Raw genomic sequence first — 22,172 nt, forward strand, 5'->3', positions numbered from 1 at the left:
TCAAAGTAAACACCACAATGCTTTTGTCTTCAGACAGATTTACATTCTTTTTTTGATCCTCTCACAATGCCCTTTCCCAAATTTAGAAAATATCTTAGAATTACATTTAAAATAACAAGACTATCCTGTGAAAATCTGTCACGAAGTGTTGGGCTTCTTTTCTAGCTATGATTGTCCAGTTTTATTTAAAAGAACAGCTAAACAATAACACTGCTTGACATATAAGATGATGTTCAATAAAAGGACCTGCAAACCATGTATATATCCCGATCAAGTGAGCGTGTGTGTGTGTGAGAGAGAGAGAGAAATAGCTCACATTGACTAGACCATATCAAAAATATCAGATTTAATTCTAGTAGTCATATTTTGAGAGAAACGATTGAAACTGGGATATTTAACATTTACAGAGAAGAATGTGATCAATCTAAGAATGTTGTTATATGAGGACATCTGAGTAAATCAGGTTTATCAAAACTGGATCCCAGAGAATCTTAGAGAAACAGAAGTATGTCTGGAAAAGAGATGTGTCCATTTTCTTTAAATAATTGAAGGAATCGCCTACAAATATGAAGGAGGCATGTTTTTACTTCTTGACAAAATTAGGAGCAATGCATTATATATTATGAGATATTCAGTCCCCAGCAACTTAAGAGGGAAATTCAAGAGTTGGGTTTGGAACATGTAATTTTGAGATACGAAGTAGGTATCTTGGAGAAGGAAATGGCAACCCACTCCAGTGTTCTTGCCTGGGAAATCCCATGGACAGAGGAGCCTGGTGGGCTACAGTTCACGGGGTCACAAAAGAGTCAGACACGACTTAGTTACTAAAACAAACAAAGTAGATATATGAGGCTTCTCAGGTGATGCTAGTGGTAAAGAACCCACCTGCCAATGCAGGAGACTTAAGAGACATATGTTTGCCCCCTGAAGAAGGGCACAGCAACCCACTCCAATATTCTTGCCTGGAAAATCCCACGGACAGAGGAGTCTGGCGGGCTATGGTCCACAGAGTTGCAAAGAGTCAGACACAACTGAAGTGACTTTCAGTTCAGTTCAGTCACTCGGTTGTGTTCAACTCTTTGTGACCCCATGGACTGCAGCACGCCAGGCTTAAACTCAACTCATGTCCATCTAGTCGGTGATGCTGTCCAGCCATCTCATTCTCTGTCATCCCCTTCTCCTCCCGCCTTCAATCTTTCCCAGCATCAGGGTCTTTTCAAATGAGTCAGCTCTTCACATCAGGTGGTCAAAGTATTGGAGTTTCAGCTTCAGCCTCAGTCCTTCCAATGAATATTCAGGACTGATTTCCTTTAGGATAGACTGGTTTGATCTCCTTGCAGTCCAAGGGACTCTCAGGAGTCTTCTCCAACACCACAGATCAAAAGCATCGATTCTTCGGTGCTCAGTCTACAGTCCAAGTCTCACATCCACACATGATTACTGGAAAAACCATAGTTTTGGTTTATAGAAAAACCTGCCTCCTGAGAAATCTGTTTGCAGGTCAAGAAGCAACAGTTAAGTGACTTAGCACAAATAAATGTTTAAATGAAGATATACACACACATACAGATTTATATACACATTTATATACACATATATAAATTTGATAGTTGAGATTCTGGAAAGAAGACAGAGCTTTAGGCATAATTTTGATAATATTTGAAATCTTAAGTCTGGGTGAATTCATCGAGGAAATAAATGTATTTAAGAGAAGTGGTCCAAGGACTAAGCCCTTGGCTATCCTAACATTTATATATCTGAAAGATAAGAATCAAGAAAGAGAGACAGGAGTTTCTAGTTTGAGTTTCCCTAGAAGTAGACCCTGAATCAGTTATTTGGGTACAGGTAATTTATTGGGTTAGCCAAAAAGTTCATTCAGGTTTTCTGTAAGATATTATGGAAAAATCTGAATGAACCTTTTGGCCAACCCAATATTTGAGAGGTGACCCCCAAGAAACACTAGTGAAATCAGACCAAGGGACAAGGAAGAAAAAGCAGCCAGTAAAGGGAACGTTATCAAGCCAGTTTATCGTTGGGCACCAGCGGAGCTTAATTCCCCTGAAGAACTCTCTAAAACAATACAGAATGCACGCCTCAAGGTTATCCTTCCAGCAAGAAAAGAAACTGGAGAGTATTTAGATACTGACTGCATCAGTCTTGAGATGGGATCTGCTCCCGGGAGGCATTCACTCTGATATTTTGAGCCTCCCAGGCTTGTGGGCTGCGTGGGCTCCAGCATCCAGCACAAGCTCAAAGGTAGACAGCTGCAAGTTGGCTGGAGCCAAGCGAACTAGAGAAGGAACAGCCAGAGGACAGCCTCCATCACAGGAGGGCACGGTCAGAAAGATGGGGAGAGACAGACATACCCTGCAAGCCTAGTGAATCATGAGCTGACAATGCAAAACGGGTCCCTGCGTTATGTTTGATATTGGGGACATGCCCTCTGATTGTTCCTTCAGCAACAATTTTCTATGGTATTAACCAGTAGAAAAATTAAATAATAATCAGCAGCAGAGTCCCCAAAGTGAAATTCTCCTTCTTCCAGCTTTAGAATGAGTTCTGTACAATAGGAGATAAGTGGCTTATAAAGACGCATTGAACAATATGTTAATTAAAGGAGTAGTGCCAACTGCAGGAACGTTTATAACCCTCAGGGCAAAAAGGAAACTTTCTTTTTAGAGGATACTATGGACGGCTATGGCTTGTGCAGCAGGTATTAGCTGAGCAATCGTCAGTAATGTCTACCGCTGGGTGTACTGTGTGCGTGCGGGCTCAGTTGTGCCCAACTCTTTGTGATCCCAAGGACTGCAGTCCGAGAGGCTCCTCTGTTCATGGGATTTTTCAGGCAAGAATTTTTCTACTCCAGGGAACCTTCCCAACCCAGGAATCGAACCCACATCTCCTGTGTCTCCAGCATTGGTAGGGGGATTCTTTACCACGGAGCCACCTGGGAAGCCCCCAGGCATATTACACCTTTCATAAAATCATGAGAATATACTTATTGGCTTCTAGACTCAGGTTACCTTCAGTTTCACTAGAATGTATTTCTAGTGTAGAAAGATGTAGAAAGATTTCCCAGATTAAATTCCCCTATTGGAAAATCCCAAAGCCCCATCAACTATGTTTCCTTATTCACTGTATATGTTTCTTTTAAAAATGTTTTCTTCACAATTTGAAAAATAATTATGGATACTGTTTTAAATTCTTAAGTGTGCGTGAAAGAACTGGAAGGAAAGACTTATCTGCAGGACAGTAAATAAGTGAGATTCATCCTTCAGCTCACCTTCAGATAGAAAGGTAAACTTTTTGACTTTATCATCAGGAAAAAGCAGACAGCAAGGAAATTTGCTGTGTAAATAATGGCCTGTGGCATGATTAGAAGCAGCCATACCTTAAAGCACTCTTTCTTAACTCATAAAAAGATACTTAGCATCTGATCACTGATATTTTTGTGCAAAAAAGACACCACTTCGAAATACAGGTATCTGTATACTGCCTGAGAAGGCGTTAACCGAAACTCAGACTCTGACATTTATTTTGAAGCTATTTCTCATGGAAGATCACCATAGCTGCTGTTCTGCGGGACTGACAGTACCTCCTCAGCTGTTTGCCTTTAAGAATCATTTAAAGGACCAAGGGAAGAAGGAAAATTGAAAAGCAAATTAAATGTCACAAGTGAAGGGCTGTCACCCTCAGATTTAATAATGTCATTATCAAAAGTTAAATACCAGGTAATTATGAATATGAAGATATGCAAGAAATCTACAGCATAATTACATACAGCCAGCATTTTCAGAGTTAAGAAGAATTTAACATCATCTGAAGAATTTTCTAAATGACTGTTATCATCTACATAGCCTATCCCTACCAGCCCACTAAATCAAGGTAGTTGATTTGAATTATAAGGATGGGATTTGGATTATTTCTACTCAGATGCAATCAGTTAGATTTTTTTTTTCTTATGCTTTGTTTTAGTCCTTTAGGGATGTGGCCCAGTGTCTTGGTGGTGTATATGCTGAGTTACCTTGCAAAATGGTTCCCTCTGCAGGCAAATACTTTGTGATGATACGATGCTAAACAGGGATAATAATTCTATCACAGTTTTCTGGGAGATCATTCAAGAATGCACAGCACACAAACTCATCCCTCAACTTCACTACTCCATCCCTATTCTAATATACATCATAGGAATGATGACATTCAGAATCATAATTCATCAGTACATGTCTTTCTCCTGATGTATTGTGTTTCATACCATCGCTCTGAAAGTGACACAGAATTCCGAGTGAGCGAAAACTCATAAATAATATTACAATTAAAAATAAAAGATTACTTAGAAGGTAGCAAGTATATTCAGATGTGACTTTTAAATGGCAGACGCATGGCATTTTTCAAATCTCAGAAACATCTATTATGTGGGCCATGAGGGACCGGGGGAGATGATGGATTTTTTTTTTTTAATACTTCTACACTTTTTTGTCCCCTTCTCAGATAAACAAACACAGTGAGAGACAAACTTATGTCCAGATTTTAGGGGTCTTGGGGATGGATGTGGAAGTCTGCTCAACCTTTTTTTTTTTTTTTTTTTGAGACTATAAAGGCATCTCTTAGGTTATTAACCTTCTCTAAGTGTCAAAAATAGTCTATGTACTGAATTTTCTCTTTTGTTGTCCTTATCCATGCCTCTATCTTTCTCATTTCTCCTCTGCTCAGTTGGGACAGGATAAATTGAAGTGGGAGATAGTTCAGGTGGGAGTGACAAGCAACAGATGTTTCTCAGGCTAATCCTAATGACCACTGTTGCAAACCCTACTAAAAATGCCAAGCTAATACGGGATGAACAATGAAAAAGTCACAGGTACTTTATGTCCAAGGACTAGCAGACCAGGGACGACCTAACTCACAGAAATCAATCTTGGACCCAGGTAGCAACTAATTCTTTTGCTCAATTATGTAACAGATAATAGTCCATTTACAGAGTTAAAAAATCACAAAGTATAAAAGGATAAGCAAAGAAATGTGAGTCTTTATTGCATCCTGAATCTCTAATTCCACTCCTCAGATGTAATAGCTTTTAACTGTTTTGCATATTTGTTGGGCACTATGGTCTGCACTGAAGTACCATGCAGGCCACATATGCAATTTGGTCCATGGAATTCTCCAGGCAAGAATACTGGAGTGGGGAGCCATTCCCACCTGCAGAGGATCTTCCCGACCCAGGGATCAAACCTGGGTCTCCTGCACTGTAGGCAGAGTATCATCTGAACCACAAGGGAAGCCCTTAAAGGTTTTAGTAGCATTTAAAAATTGAAACAGGTGAAATTCATTTAATTAACATTCTATTTAACCCAATATATCCAAAATGTCATCATTTAAACACATAATCAATATGATAGCATATGAATGAGGTATTTTGCATGATTTATTCTGAATCTCCCAAACCCAGTGTGTATTTTACATTACAGCATATCTCAGTTCAGACCAGCCACATTTCAAAGACTTAATAGTTAGTGGTTATTGGCTAGTACAATGCCATTCTAGATGCCTTCTCTGCTTGAGATATATATATATCAGTGTGTGTGTATATATATATTTATGAACAAATTTGACACACTGTTCTATATACTATTTTTCTCAATTGCTACAAAGATTTCCATATTAGCAAATGAAGACATGATTTGGTTTTTAATAGCTGCATTTTGGATGCCTTCCTTCTTTTTCTATAATTGTCCTTCAAAATGCATCATTTCTCGCATGTGTGAGTACAGAGATTTGTGTGAATTTCTTGATCTAAGAGCATATACATTTAAAATCTTGAATTCTGATGCCAAACTGCCTTCCCAATGTGGAAGATTTACGTTCCATCCTTTATTTTCATGCTTTTTAATCTCAGTCAGTTGGATAACGTAAAAATATGGTGTTCTGTGTTTCCCTGATGCCCAGTGAAATTAGCATCTCTGCAGACGTTTATAAGCCATGAATATTTTCTGAACTGCCTTCAAGTGTATTTACTGCATTGATCCACTGAGTTACTGTCCTTTTAAATTGACTGTCAGGGACTTTTTCAATATGAAGAAAACTTGTCTTTTCTCTGTCAAATATGTTACAAACATTTCCTTTCGTTTGTGTTGGGTTCTTAATATTGTATACAGTACTATTTTGCTGAACCAAACTTTTTAAATGTAGTTAAGCCTTTTCATACACTATTTTATCTTTTTGCCTGTTTTAAGATAATAGAAAAATCACAGTTTTCTTGTAGTACATTTCTTGTTGTGCTTTTATAATTATCTTTTGAAATTCAGGCACATAGAACTAGATTAAACATAAATTTTCTTCATTCCCATGTATGAATGAGTTTTAATTAGTCTGTAATTTATTTATAATAATGTAAAAATCATCACAACTCAAAACCAAAGTTAAAAAATTCACAATTATAACTTACCATATGGTTTCCCCACATCCCATCCTCACAGCTCATCACCACCACCAGAAGGATCACTTCTCTGAATTCTGGGTTCATCATTCCCTTGCCTATAATTTCGTTTTAGGTTATTTATTATAAATATTAATTGTGTTTCCTTTTGTAATTAAAAAGTACATATATGTATGTGTGTGTGCTTTTGGCTGTTTTAAGCTTTACCAATGTGTCATGCATGTCAGGAGTTCCTTTTTAAACTAAACTATACTGCTAAGATTCAAAAAATACTGTATTGCTAATACAAATATATCTTATTTCCTCCCACTGTAGTTCATTAATACACTATGATAGTTCACTGTGGGCATATTCACAATATATTCATCTATATTCTGAGGGGTGGCATTTGATTGAGTTTCATACTGTTGGTACTGTAAACAGGGCTGCTTATAAAATGCTTTAAAAACATCTCCTCTTGCACATATACCTAAAGTGGAACTAGGTCATAGGGTTTATGGATGTACAACTCTGGGAGAAAATGCTGAACTTTTCACAAGATGGCTGCAAAAAATTTACAGTCCCACCAACAATGTGGCTCTGAGTTCACATCATCTTCAACTTCGGCTTTGCTGGACTTTCTTTTCTTTAGCAGTGAAGTGGATGCAATGTGATATCTTAAGATATTCCATAATTTTATCAGTCATTTAATTATTGTGTTTTGTAAATGAGCTGCTCAATTTATTTGCCCACTTCTTCTTTGAGATAATTTGGAAGAGTGCTTTATATATATTTTTATATGAGGGTTTCTCTGTTATATATAGACAAATGTCTTTCCCTCTTTTCTGTCTATTAAAGTTGTCTTTCAATAAACAAAAAGGGGAGGTTCAGAGCAAAGCAACAACATATGCAAATATCTGAGGCACAAAGGTGTTGAAGTATTTGAGGGACAGAGTAAAGAATGGTGTGATCTTCTATAGGAAAGCAGTGTACACTGAGTATAGGCTTTTAAAGAAAAACTTTTAAATGGGATGTGAGGTTAGGAAATGTATTAAAGAAATCATCCTGGCTTCTGTGTGGAGAACTGCTAGGGAAAGAATGTAGATACCTGAACAGCAGCTAGGAAGTTACTGGTATTATATTCAATACACGTGATACTAAAGAATACTTTCATTTAAGTGGTGGCATTGGAGATAAACATAAGGTGGATTCAAGATCATATCAGGGTAGTATGTCATCATTCTCCATGTCTTCCATTCTGCACTCCAGCCATAACACAAATGATCTAGCATTTCCCAACAGAGCATGCTGGTTCACACATGCCCCTGCGCCCACACGGCCCCAGTGTCACTTTCCGCCACAAGCAAAAAATGACCACCATCCTTTATGTACCCACTATGTTTTGTGGGTATTTTAGAATAGTAACTACTCCAGATAACACACAGATATTTTTATCACTTCCTCCAGATCTGGCAATATGCCTGGCATATACCAAGAACAATGCCTTATAGTTTGATTATGATATCAATATCCACTTTTTTCCTAATAAAATGAAACTCTTAAAAGAACCCCACAAAGTTCCTTCCCTAAGTATCCTAGGTGGTAGAGATACATAGAACCTTCTTATACTTCCTGCTACAACTTCTGCTTTGTATCTCCTCAGAAACACATGTATCTCCCCAACTCTTTGTGACCCCATGGGCTGTAGCCCACCAGGATCCTCTGTCCAAATACTGGAGCGGGTTGCCATCTCCTTCTCCAGGGGACCGTCCCAACCCAGAAATCAAACCCACGTCTCCTGCTTAGCAGGCAGATTCTTTACCACTGTGCCACCCAGGCATGCATGCACAGAGTCAGAAACACCATGTTCCAAACAGAATCAAGTCAATATCAATTTCTGATGCAGTTGTTGGTGCTGGATGGGGAAGGCATCCTGGGGTCTTTTCTCCAACCTCAGCAACCCTCCACAGCAAGCCGGAAGCCACACCAGAGCATCCCAAGGGCCTTGATTGCACTTTGCCTATGAGGATGGCACAGATGAGTGAAGTCCGCCCTGCTTCTGGTTTTCAGCTTATTTAGGTCAGAACCCCTGCCCTCGTATTAAACAGGATCATTCACAAAGGTGAAACAGGACACCTCATGTGTCCAGGGCACTCACCTAAGGTGCCCTTTTACTTTCCTTATTCCCCAGACCCAGCCCCATCCTCCTCTGGCTGTTACACTTAGTCTGTGCACATGCTCTGCCACTATCACACTCAGGCCTTCCTTAACAGACTGAGACTTGATTTCGCCCTGAGTGCTTCATGCTCTCGACTCTCTTGGGCTAAGCTGCTCATTTTAACTTCCTTCTTATAAAACTGCACTCCTAATAGCAAATAGCCCTAGATTTAGGCTTGGCAAACTTTATCCTCTTCTAAAGACTCCATCCTTATGACAATATGATCCAGAGAAGTACTCATGATAGACTGAGCTTGGAGACCGATGATATAGAAAATCATCCCCTCAAAGTTTATGACTAAAGGTGGATCACTGAACTAACCTGTCATCCCTCTCTCTGATCAACTGTGGTGGATCTGTGTTCTTTTCTTTAGACTATAACTCAAGTGGAGTAACCCAGAACTCATTTAGCAAGGGCTTGTATCTTACTGCAAAGGAAAAGCTAAAAAGACATTAACTGAGTATTTGACTGTTGAAAATGTTAGGAAAGTGTGATTTCCCTTCCCCTGTGGTTCCAAATAGGAAAAGGAGTATATCAAGGGTGTATATTGTCACCCTGCTTATTTAACTTATATGCAGAGTACACCATGAGAAATGCTGGGCTGGCAGAAGCACAAGCTGGAATCAAGATTGCCAGGAGAAATATCAATCAGATATTTCTGATTGATAATCTGCATAATCTCAGATATGCAGATGAAACCACCCTTATGGCAGAAAGTGAAGAGGAACCCAAAAGCCTCTTGATGAAAGTGAAAGAGGAGAGTGAAAAAGTTGGCTTAAAGCTCAACATTCAGAAAACGAAGATTATGGCATCTGGTCCCGTCACTTCATGGGAAATAGATGGGGAAACAGTGGAAACAGTGTCAGACTTTGTTTTTTTGGGCTCCAAAATCACTGAAGATAGTGACTGCAGCCATGAAATTAAAAGATGCTTACTCCTTGGAAGAAAAGTTATGACCAACCTAGAGAGCATATTCAAAAGCAGAGACATTACTTTGCCAACAAAGGTCCGTTTAGTCAAGGCTATGGTTTTTCCAGTGGTCATGTATGGACGTGAGAGTTGGACTGTGAAGACGGCTGAGCGCCGAAGAATTGATGCTTTTGAACTGTGGTGTTGGAGAAGACTCTTGAGAGTCCCTTGGACTGCAAGGAGATCCAACCAGTCCATTCTGAAGGAGATCAGCCCTGGGTTTTCTTTGGAGGGAATGATGCTAAAGCTGAAACTCCAGTACTTTGGCCACCTCACGCAAATAGTTGACTCATTGGAAGACTCTGATGCTGGGAGGGATTGGGGACAGGAGGAGAAGGGGACGTCAGAGGATGAGATGGCTGGACGGCATCACTGACTTGATGCACATGAGTTTGCGTGAACTCCGGGAGTTGGTGATGGACAGGGAGGCCTGGCGTGCTACGATTCATGGGGTCGCAGAGAGTCGGACACGACTGAACTGAACTGATGGACATAACTTGAAACAGTCAAGAGGGTAGATCAGGGGGCTGAGCGGAAACTGTCACTGGGAATGTCATTAAGAAGATTAGGTGTATGTGAATGCAGTTCCATCTGGCAGCAGGGAAGTTCTCCCGCGTAATTCACTCCCAGATCAGACAGTGTGGGCATCAAGAAACAACAATGAAACAACAATCTGTCTGGAAGCAGCAGATTTTGAGGCCAGCATCTCTACAGAACAAAGCTGAAAGAGGAAGAACACCAAAGATAAGACCCAGCCAACAAGAGTACTTTCAAAATATACTGATAACTTTCCAAATCTCTTTTATGGCTATCAAGTAGCTGTGAGATATGGAAGACACAAACTGTTATCTTTACTTGGAATATGAAGAGTATACAACCCAGAGAGGCTGAATGTAACAGAGTTGAAAAATCCCAGACAAGAAATCATAATATCTGAAATTCCAGAAATGCTGAGCTGCAGCTACTTTAAGGCAACTTTACCACTGATAGATGAGAAAAGGACTTACTCCTCTGCATGAACATCTCCTAAATGTGTCCGGAAGCCACTGGGCTTCCCTGGTGGCCCAGACAGTAAAGAGTCTGCCCCAATGCAGGAGACCCGGGTTTAATCCCTGGGTTGGGAAGATCCCCTGGAGAAGGAAATGGCAACTCTTCCTAATTTTTTAATATGACTACTAGTAAATTTAAAATTATATAGGTGACTCACATTATAGTTCTATTGAACAGCATTGCTCTAAAGGACTTGGGGGATGGTGGAGTTATGAGAGTAATGTAAATCAAGAAGGAACACAATTACAGAGATTCCATTGTTGATCTGGTCTGCACACGGTAAAAGCTAAAGGATGGAATTGGTTACACAAGGTTACTCCCAGTGTGATTCATAGGATGAAACTAGTTTACAATCTATCTGGTCCATGACAAGTATAAAAGTTGAGGGTGCATCTTTGGAAACTTTTATACAGTCTGACAGGAATTTTACATTCGTTGAACTTAATATTTTTAAATGGGCTCATTTTTTTATATGTCTTTGTGTTCTCTTACTGTAGTTCTCTTAATTTATTTGTTGTAGATAATTTTACAAAATTACCAGTCTGAGATATTGGGAAAATGATCTTCACCACCAAGAGTTGGAAAAACACTGAGATGGGCAATTTAGGCAATCCCATATCCAGAGGAACAGAGATTTGTGGATTTCATATATACTTACTGAAAGCCAGTGTTTAACGAAAAACAGTCTCTCACCAGGTTAAACTGGATGTGTGGTATAGTGTGGCCTGGAAATGTGAAAGGACATATTAGTAAATGCTATTTGACAATAATGAGAAGGAACACTTGGGAGTTAAATGTAATCCAGTCTGGCAGTTCATTAACACATAGCTGTTCACTCTGCCTAAGTATGAAAATCAAAAAAAATCCTGCTTAGAAGAATTAAAGATTTCTCCCCTTTCCTTTGAAACAAAACCAAAAAACATGTTGAACCCAGACACAGCAGCTTCAGACCATGCATCACAAAGTCAGGATTCATTCTTCAGACTATCACCACATTGATCCAACCACAGTGCACTTAGACATCTTGAATACACAGAAGCTCATGAATCTTTGATTTCATAAAATGCTCCCAGACACAGAGTCCATGATAAAGAGATATATACAACAAAATGACTGCGAATATTTAAGTTGGTTATTTTCCTCATATCCTCAGATTCAGCAATTCAGCCAGTTTGCTTACAACAAATTCTAGAAAAGAGGACACAAATGTCCCCTTGATGATGTCTTCTTGCTCAGGTATTTTAAAGGTCCTTTATATTAGGCACCATAACCCTTCATCTGATTTTCCTCCATTCCACTGACATTGATTTGAGGAGGGATATGAGACAACTCGGGCTTCCCTGGTGGCTCAAACAGTAAAGAATCCACCTGCAATGTGGGAGACCTGGGTTTGATACCTGGGTCGGGAAGATCCCCTGGAGAAGGGAAAGGCTACCCACTCCAGTATTCTTGCCTGGAGAATCCCATGGACAGAGGAGCCTGGCGGGCTACAGTCTGCTGCTGCTGCTGCTGCTGCTAAGTTGCTTCAGTTGTGTCCAACTCTGTGCGACCCCATAGATGGCAGCCCACCAGGCTTCCCGTCCCTGCGATTCTCCAGGCAAGAACACTGGAGTGGGTTGCCATTTCCTTCTCCAATGCATGAAAGTGAAAAGTGAAAGTGAAGTCGCTCAGTCGTGTCCGACTCTTCGCAACCCCATGGACTGCAGCCTACCAGGCTCCTCCGTCCATGGGATTTTCTAGGCAAAAGTACTGGAGTGAGGTGCAGAGAGTCAGACACGACTGAACGACTAAGCATATACCTGAGACAACTCAGGGTCTTCACAGGGTTGGGGAAATTAAGGACAAATATCCCTCTCCCAAAAAAGATGAGAGCAGTGTACGCCACAGGTCAGCTCCTGAAGCGCAGACACTCTCTCCTGCTCACAGCATTTACCACAATCCTTGGCTATTAGGAAACCACTCAGTAAATATAAATACTACGTATGGACTGACTGTAGCAGAGAAACATTAGTGAAGCATCTATATGCCCAAACTGAGCATTGTGCTCTTCAACATGATCCTGTAATGTAGGTGATAAGGAGGTTGAAACTAAAAGTCTGGTAACAAATTCAGGTCACCATCCTCCCCTCCACATTTATACATATCTTCCACCAAAAGGAAACAGCCTGGGTGCTCTCATTGAACCATCAACTCTTTATTAAATATTCTGACTTCCCTTCTTGCTCCACCTGGAGATGAGTGGGGAAAGCTCTATTCTGAGGACCAAGGGAGGTGTCTTCAGTTACCTGGGCCTCCCTCACAGCTCAGTTGGTAAAGAATCTGCCTGCAATGCAGGAAACCCAGCTTCGATCCCTGGGTTGGAAGATCCCCTGGAGAAGGAAATGGCAACCACTCCAGTATTTTTGCCTGGAGGATCCCAGGGAGAGCAGCTCAATACTGATTCTCTGAAAGAAAATTTTATTCCCCCCAAAATATTCAGAAATTTTTTGTGTAGAACTACCTTTATGCACATACAGATTAAGGCACCATCTGCAGGAAGGCTCCTTCGACAATAGGTTTCTATCCCTTGGCTGAATCTCAGTCCACAAAGAACTCAAAGGAAGAGTTTTTCCCCAGGGAGTGTTTTCTTCCGCAATTAGAGGAAGGCAGTGTCAGACACATCTGAAGCACACACACACACACACACACACACACACACACACACACACACACACACACACCTCACAGGCTGTGACCGCGAACCTTGCAATCAGGCTGACTGAGATGCCATCACAGCTTTGCGGCTTAATTACTGGGTGACTTTAAGCAAAACTATCATCAGAGTTTAATCAGAAACTCCAAAACATTCTAAGCATTTCAAGCAGGAAGAAATTAAATTTAAAAATTGTTGAAAGGGCTAGGGTAGCTGGAAAGAGGGGAGGAGGCGAAGTGGTGTTAGCAGCACTCAGGAGCTGCAGGGAGCGTGACACGGTTCTTCTGCCTGCTCTCCCCTGCACCTCCTCCGCCGCTGGGAGAGCCCCCAAACCAAGCTCCCATCCCACGCCCCCTCGCCTCACCCCGGCTGTAGGTGGCCACACAGTGCACTGGCGCTGCTCTTGCCAAACCCGGAAGGACACCTTCTACTTCCGCCTTCCATGTCCAATCCCAAGTAAGAGCCTCCTACTGAAAGAAAACCAAACCTTCCAGCAAGTGGGTCTAGAAAATGAAGCTTCTAGGCTTTTCCAGCATCTGACATACAGGAGAGAGAACAGAAAACACCCATTATCACAAGTTACATAATCTGTCTGCACCACAGCTTTTGGCTTCATAAATGAATAGCCTGATGCTATATTCATTTCTGTAAGGGCTTACTAACTGTTGAGATATGATATTCTGGGTATTAATCTAGAAACTGTGGATATAAATAAAGTCTTTTCTAAGTACAGCCTCTGCTTTCACATGTGAATACATATTTAAACACATAACTGTAATAACAATTTAATGCTAGCTCTATGCACAGGGTCATACAGTATCACACCAAAAAAGAGAGTTCTTTAAATAATTCTGGGAAGAATACAAATAAACAAATAGTTTCTAAAGAAAGTGATACATGCTCGAGTCTTCAACCATGGGTAGATTTATCCAGGCAACTGGTAGCAGAAGATTTCAGAAGAAATAAAAGCTAGTACAAGAGAGAGGATGCAAAAACAGCATAAGGTATAGAGACTAACACAAGCAATTCTAAGTCCTGGAGAATAAAACTCAAGATAAGAAATGAGACAAGAGAGAGAAGTGGAGAAGAGCAGTGAAGACATCCTTTAACCTGTTGAAAGGTTTAGACATCAACCTACTAGAAGGGCAGACATATTTAAGAGCTTGAGGTTCAGCTGTGGTGTGTCAAAGTTGCTTTATGTCTATGAGAAGAGGATAAAATATGAGCAGAGAGGCCAATCAGGAAACTTCCAGTAGCTCTGGAATGAGTCAATGAAAAGCTAAATTAGGACAAATTCAAAAGAAAAAAAAAAAAAAGGTTAGGGGGTGAGTCAATCGGACACACTCTATTACAGGCCCTAAAACAATACTGGATACACAGCTATGATGGAGAATCTTAGTTTCCAATCTACTCTTGGAGTAGAAGCACATGCATTTAAGGAAGTGGATAAGATGACTGGAGTGGGAAAGAACACCACGCAGCTCCCAGGGGGTCATACCGTACATGAAGAATGTAGGTTCAGTCAGGTGTGGTTGGCTTTTGTTTTGCTGGGAGTGGACAAAAAGCTTGGAGCGGGGCTGGATTACTCCAGACAATAGAGGAGAGGCTGATCCCACAGCCACCAGGAGTCCTGATCTCTGGCTTAATTTAGAGAGCAGGAATAGAGGTAGACAGGCAGAGTCTAGAAGTAATGATAAATTGTAAGGGTCTGATGGCTGGTTAATGCAAAAGGTGCCAAAAGCCAGAAATCACAGAGTTATTAAAGTGCAAAGCCATAATCTTTTATATGAAACTCATGTGGCCAGACGTGCTTGAGGATGTAAAAAAATTCCAGGTTTAATCAAAATAATATGGTATCTATACCATGATTTCCAGAACACAAGCAGGAAGGTATATACTGGTGCCACACTCCAACATGTTCATATTTTTTCAGTGAAGTATATGAATATTCATAACATGTGGGATAAATAAAAAACTGAAGTAACCATCTCAATACAGGCAGCTTTCAACTCAAATGCACTGAGACAAGGTCAGGTTTCACTGCCAAGCAGATGATGAAAACCTCTCCGTTTTCAGATCTCTTCCCATTTCAGAACCCTAAAACCCAAATCTTGAGGGGACAGAGATGACAGTGTTGGGTTCTGGGTGATTTAGGCAGATTTACCTTCTATTTGTTTCTGTCTCCAAAGGTGGGACCTTGTTTTCTGTCATGAACTGAGGTGGGAATATGGGTGCCCAACTATATCCACTGTTGCCAAGGGGCTCAGGAGCTCTGTGAAAATACACGTGACCTCAGTCATATTATTAGACTTTACAGATTTTTTAATGATCTGGGTGTGTCACCTAGGAGTCCACTTTAGAGCAAAAGAGAATGAAGTCTCATAGAGTATCACCATGAGATGGTAAGAAATGTATCCAAATATGCAAGACTGGGTAGCATCCTGCATACGGGGTATCTGGACTCAGAGACTGACTTCAGGCAGAGACTCTACCTGACTGTCTCTATCTCCCCAGCCAGACACCTCTTCCCACCACCAGATGACGCCAACAACCATTAAGAAGCGTGATGTCAGGTCCTTTCCTGGAAACTGTGGGTCCAGAAGAGAGGAGAAGATGGTTGTGGATCCCCTTTTCCCCCTCGCCGCCTCTCTACGGGCACCTGGAACCAGGGAGGGGGACAAACAGCCTGAATAGCAGGCTTATTGTGGGTAAAATGCTGCTGGCACAGGACCCGGAATGGCGGGGCCCAAACTGCTTTAGAGATTTCACTTCAGCCCCTACCCTACAACAAAAGAGACTGAGTATTTACTTTGAAACCCCTGTGTTCAATGTTAAAACCCTAGACTTGCAACCAGCCCAATATATCACCTCTAAACATTTTCTTAAACAATAGGACTGCTGACATCACAGCCAACCCAAGTGTTGTGCTTATCTGTCTAAAATTCCTGGTAGCTCAGCAGTTGTATTGTTATTTTTTTGTCTCTATAGCTGAGAGATCCGTCTCATTTTCTCCCAAGGAAAGAAATCACCGAGCTATTTTCCTGTCACTCTGTCCTCTTAATCTCCTACTTTCTTCATCATTCTGATCAAGGATGGGGGTGGTGACACAGAAACATTGCAGGTAGATTCTTTACCAGCTGAGCCACAGGGAAGCTCAAGAATACTGGAGTGGGTAGCCTAGCCCTTCTCCAGAGGATCTTCCCAACACAGGAATCGAACCGGGATCTCCTGCATTGCAGGCAGATTCTTTACCAACTGAGCTATTAGGGAAGCCCACACAGAAACACAGCTGACTAAAATTATTTGCCAGAGATTCTGATCTTCAGGTAGGAAAATTCCTTCTACAAGAGGTGGTTATATCACCTTCCCCATAGCACCCAGTTAATCATATTGAAAAGTGAAAATGAAGTCGCTCAGTCGTGTCTGACTCTGTGGCCCCATGGACTGCAGCCCACCAGGCTCCAGCCCATGGAATTTTCCAGGCAAGAGTACTGGAGTGGGTTGCTATTTCCTTCTCCAGGGGATCCTCCTGACCCAGGAATCGAACCTGGGTCTCCAGCATTGCAGCAGACGCTTTAACTGTCCGAGCCACCAGGGAAGCCCAATCATACTGAAGTAGATGACTAAGCAGCTACTGGGGGGACCGTGACATACTGACAGAGAAATCAAGCTCCCGAGTTTATACCCTCAGATGATCCTTTTTCCTTTGGGGAACAGAAAAATAAGCAGAAGGCCTTCCTTTGTTCTATCTCTTGTGGAAATATCTGGCTCCCATTTCAACAGAGATCACCGTCACTATTTTCCTTCTGCTCTCTGAGTGGCTCCGGAAGACAAATCTCGGCAGTGATTTATTGGGGCTCTCATCTCTCTGTTTATTTGTCCAGGGCCAAAACCTAGAGACTCCTTCATCCTCATCCCTGAGCACTGACCCCAAAACCACCTGATTTCAGTCATCAGAAAAGTAGCTCTCACCTGTCTAAACGTCCTTCCAGAGAGCAATGCTGGTGGGCATGCAACTATATGACTTATGATTTCATTGTCTGTGATGAATCCAGTGAAGAGAAACCAGGTCTGCAGTAACTTGAAGGGGCTCTCAGGTAGGCAGGCTCAATTTAACACTTTGGTACCTATACAAAATTACTCAGCTCACACACCTCTCCCAAACTCCTCCCTACACCCTTTCCAAAGGTGGAGCTATTTAGACCATGTGTTGCTCTGTCTCTAATTTCAATATATTTAATACACACGTAGGACTTCTTTCCCATCACACTGTCATTATCATAAGGTTGGGAACCTTACTGCCAGGGCCACCTGGATGAGAATATACAAGAATGAAGTCAATCTTGATTAAAATCCTAACTCTGCCTGAATATAACTGTATTCTTGGCTCCCCTGACTCAAAAGTCAAAAGAATGATCATTTCTCCAACTTGTCAGTCTCTCCAAAAATGTATCAGTGACTTGTATATGTTTCCTTGAATCTGTTGTTGTTCAGTCACTCAGTTGTTTCTGACCCCACAGACTGCAGCACACCAGGCCTCCCTGTCCCTCACTATGTCCCAGAGCTTGCTCAGTTTCATGTCCATTGAGTCAATGATGCCATCCAACCATCTCATCCTCTGTCACCCCCTTCTCTTCCTGCCTTCAATCTTTCCCACCATCAGAGTCTTTTCCAGTGAGTCAGTTCGTCACATCAGGTAGCCAAAGTATTAGAGCTTCAGCTTCAGCATCAGTCCTCCCAGTGAATATTTAGGGTTGATAAATTTTAGGATTTACTAGTTTTATCTCCTTGCTATCCAAGGGGACAGCAAAACCTCAATATTTCTAATCATCAGCCTTAATACCCTTGTTTCCTCCCAAACCATCAATTTTTCTGTTGGGATTCTCATTCTGGTCAATCCTGCCCACTGAGACAAGAGAGGTCTGAAAAAGTAGGAAAGGGGATACACAGTCTATTCCCCCCATTAGTACTTTCAACTCTAACTATGTTCAAGGGTCAGCTCAAGTTATGTCTCCTACATGAATTCCTCTTGAAGCCTCTCAGACCTTCTCCTCCTCTGAATCTCTAACCTTTTCAGTCTATGAATTTCATTGGGCATTTGCTTGCATTCTTAGAACTGTTAATTTATTATTTTGTGTATGCTGACATGTTCCCCAACTAAATCATAACTTCTTTCTAACGTTAACTCCTTTGACTACCATTTACTAAGCAACAGCTGTGTTCTGCAGTTCTGTGAACTGTACAGTGAAGTCACAAAGTAGCAATAGTGTTAGTCACTCACTCACGCACGGCTCCTTGCAACCCTGTGGACTGTAGCTCACCAGGCTCCTTTGTGCATGGAATTCTCCACACAAGAATACTTGAGTGGGTAGCCATTCCCTTCTTCAAGCGATCTTGCTGACCCAGGGATCAAACCCAGGTCTCCCACATTGCAGGCAGATTCTTTACCATGTGAGCCCCCAGGGAAGCCCCAAAAAGTAAATAATTATAAAACACTTGTCTCCAAGAAGTGCAGTTGACATGTACATACTGCTGTATTTAAAGTGGATAACCAACAAGGACGCACAGTATAGCACAGGAAACTGCTCAAAGTTCTCTCTCTCTCTTTAGTTGCTAAGTCATGTCCGACTCTTGCGACCCCATGGACTGTAGCCTTCCAGGCTCCTCTGTCCATGCTCAATATTATGTAACAACCTAAATGGGAAAAGAATTTGCAAGAGATGAGATACATGTATATGTATAACTGAATCACTTTGCTGTACATTTGAAACTATCACAACATTGTTAATCAACCAAACTCCAATAGAAAATAAAAAGTTAAATAAATAACCATACCTTGCTGCTAAGTCGCTTCAGTCATGTCTGACTCTGTGCGACCCCACAGACGGCAGCCTGCCAGGCTCCCCAGTCCCTGGGATTCTCCAGGCAAGAACACTGAAGTGGGCTGCCATTTCCTTCTCCAATGCATGACCGTGAAAAGTGAAAGTGCAGTTGCTCAGTCGTGTCCGACTCTTAGCGACCCCACGGACTGCAGCCCACCAGGCTCCTCCATCCATGGGATTTTCCAGGCAAGAGTACTGGAGTGGGGTGCCACTGCCTTCTCCGACCATACCTTGAATGACTGTTAAATAAAAGTCTAAAGAAGTGGAGAAAAAAGAAGTGTAGTTAAAGAAGCATTGATTTGCATTCTGCTGTCCCCCCAGGACACAAATGTTAAATTAAGAAAAGGATAATCACATCAATAGGATAAAATAATAAGTAGACTTGTCAAGTGGCAAGAGACTCAGATAATTCTTCATAAAATTGTCAGTCCTTTATTACCAACTTCCCTGAAGAATTCAAAGCAATGACTTCAAAGTCCCCTTACGATTCTGGAGGTCTGTTTTTGCCTGGGTATACTGAGCAACCTCACTGATCTCTGCAAAACTATCTTCACAAAGAAACAGCTTGGTTATTCCCTGGAGAAGCTCAGGAAAAGAAATACCTTCCACTTCCCTTCCACCTTCTTCACATCATTCTGAAAGAGTAATTTCCAGCCCCCTTGATGTCAAGTGAGGCAATTAAATGATGATCCTAGAAAAACTGATCAATTCCAGCTACTTCTTAAAGGGTTGATTCTAAAGAATTAAGGAAACACCCGTCCATGATGCAAGACATATACCATAAAATATTGCTGCTGTTATTGTTGTTGTTAGTCATTCAATCACGTCCGACTCTTTGTGACCCCATGGACTGTAGCGTGCCAGGTTCCTCGGTCCATGGGATTCTCCAGGCAAGAAGACTGGAGTGGGTTGCCATTTCCTTCTCCAAAATATTGCTAGGTTCAGACAAATAGTGTTGATGGTGCTAGGCAAATACCTCTTGTTTGTGAATATTCATTGGAAGGACTAATGCTGAAGCTCCAATTCTTTGGCCACCTGGACTGCAGAACATTAGAAAATACCCTGATGCTGGGAAAGGTTGAAGGCAAGAGGAGAAGCAGGTGACAGAGGAAGAGATGGTTAGAAAGCTTCACTGATTCAGTGGACATGAATTTGAGCAAACTCTGGGAGACAGTAGAGGATAGAGGAGCCTGGCGTGCTGCAATCCATGGGGTCACAAAGAGTTGGACACGACTTAGGGACTGTACAACAGTAACAATACTCTGGAAACCAGAAGAGGCAAAAGCCTGCTCTCAGCACTGCTCAAAACATCCTGTTAATTGAGACCATCCCTGTCTCATGCATATTCAATCTACCTGCAGAGGGGATCCACGGTGAGCATGCGGAAGGTGCGCTTGTCACTTTCTGCAACTAACAGCCTTGGGCAGGCATCCTGTCCCATGAAGGCATCTAGAAAAGTCTGGATTCTACTTTGGGTTTGCTAGGACTGGTTCCAGTAGAAACTGCCCCTATAAATCCATTTCTGCCTCTTTTTAACCACTTTGGAGGCCCTGCTTATGTTTCTCATATCAACCCCACACTCATTCTCTTACACCTCCTAAAAAACTGCTCTCTGACGGAGCAAACTTTGAGAATATCTTGCTTTGCAGGATCCTACCCCGGACACTTGAGACAACAGTTGAAGTGAAATTTCCTCTGGCAGTCAGCAGGTGCCGAAGGTACGAGGGAGCTGCTCACAGAAAGCGAACTAAACCAGGGCGTTCCTGGGGCAGCTATGAAGTCACACTGGGCACACAATGCCTGACCCACTCGTGGGTGACTGGCCTGGAGTTAGGAACCAGATTCCAGGAAAATTACAGCTCTGACTAGCCCCATTTCTCCCACCAGATTGGTACTTCACAGCTCTGACACCCTAAAACCTCTCCACTGTTTAAAGACTGAAGCTGTTAGGAAATCAGGAATCCCTGCCAGCTAAAAGCAAGACAGAGTTTGCCAAATAGTTGTGTTAAAAAAAAAAAAAAAAGTCAAACGTGACCTCTCTGCCTACTTAAAGGTCAAATTAAGCATATCCCTACTGCTTCTAATTAACAGGATGAGGAAAGACAAAATCCACGCCTCCCCTTATTGAAGGGAGAGTTGACCACAACAAGCAGAGCGTCATTTACTAGGCTGCTTTCAGACAAATCCACTCAAATTTACCTAATTACAGGATGCTCTCTGCCCAGCAGCTTCTCCAGCAGAGTCCAGTGAAGAAAGGCATCAGTAATTGGTCAAAATGTATCAGGTCTTTCAAGTGGAGAAGTCTCTGCAAATGCCATTTCACACAACAATGGATGTGTTACTAAAAGTTCTTGATAGAGAGCCGAGGAAATGTGAAGCCAGCAGGTATCAAAGGAAATAATACACCCTGCTCAACGCATGTCTCCCTTCATTCAATCAGTGAGCATTTATGAGATCTAGAATGAGGTTACCGATGCCAAAATGAGATTTTAGTACTCCTGCCAAAGGCACAAATATATAGAGATAGAGAACTTTAGTGATGAGGACAGAGGCAGTGTGAAAATAAATCCTGAAGCACCTACATTTGCCCCTCTGATTTTCCTCCTCTTACACTAGGTGATGGTTTGCATACCTAAGTGAAAGTGAAAGTGAAATTGCTCAGTCTGTCTGACTCTTTGTGACCCCACAGACTACAGCCTACCAGGCTTCTCCGTCCACGTGATTTTCCAGGCAAGCGTACTGGAGTGGGTTGCCTTTTCCTTCTCCAGGGGATCTTCCCCACCCAGGGATCAAGACCGGGTCTCCCACATTGTAGGCAGATGCTACCTAAGTAATGATACCCAAACCTAGCAAGGCATGACTGGAAAGGTGTCAGGACCCGACTGAAAGAACTTCATAACCAGACAGGAGAGAGAAGATAGCAGAGAGAGAAGGACCAGGAGGAGCACT

At 41.9% G+C, this 22,172-nt stretch overlaps 1 long non-coding RNA gene across 13 annotated transcripts in view; it reads right to left on the minus strand.

Annotated features, from left to right (window-relative positions):
* LOC147346300 (uncharacterized) overlaps window positions 1–22,172 on the minus strand; it is a 452,766-nt gene that overhangs the window by 293,076 nt on the left and 137,518 nt on the right. For 4 of the 13 annotated variants that reach the window (XR_015153525.1, XR_015153510.1, XR_015153521.1 and 1 more), the window contains 2 exons: window positions 19,177–19,477; window positions 18,852–19,035 (listed from right to left, as the gene is read on the minus strand). The exons of 5 other annotated variants lie outside the window; for them this stretch is intronic. This is a non-coding gene — a long non-coding RNA (uncharacterized LOC147346300). Of the gene's footprint in view, window positions 1–11,307; window positions 11,375–18,851; window positions 19,036–19,176; window positions 19,478–21,422; window positions 21,529–22,172 lie in introns of those variants that run through there. 4 more of the 13 variants (XR_015153523.1, XR_015153511.1, XR_015153524.1 and 1 more) reach the window with 2 other exon arrangements.

The sequence above is a fragment of the Bos grunniens genome, chromosome 24 (genome assembly GCF_055505025.1).
Source record: "Bos grunniens cultivar Pamir isolate PY7600 chromosome 24, Bosgru_T2T1.0, whole genome shotgun sequence".
Classification (NCBI taxonomy): domain Eukaryota; kingdom Metazoa; phylum Chordata; class Mammalia; order Artiodactyla; family Bovidae; genus Bos; species Bos grunniens.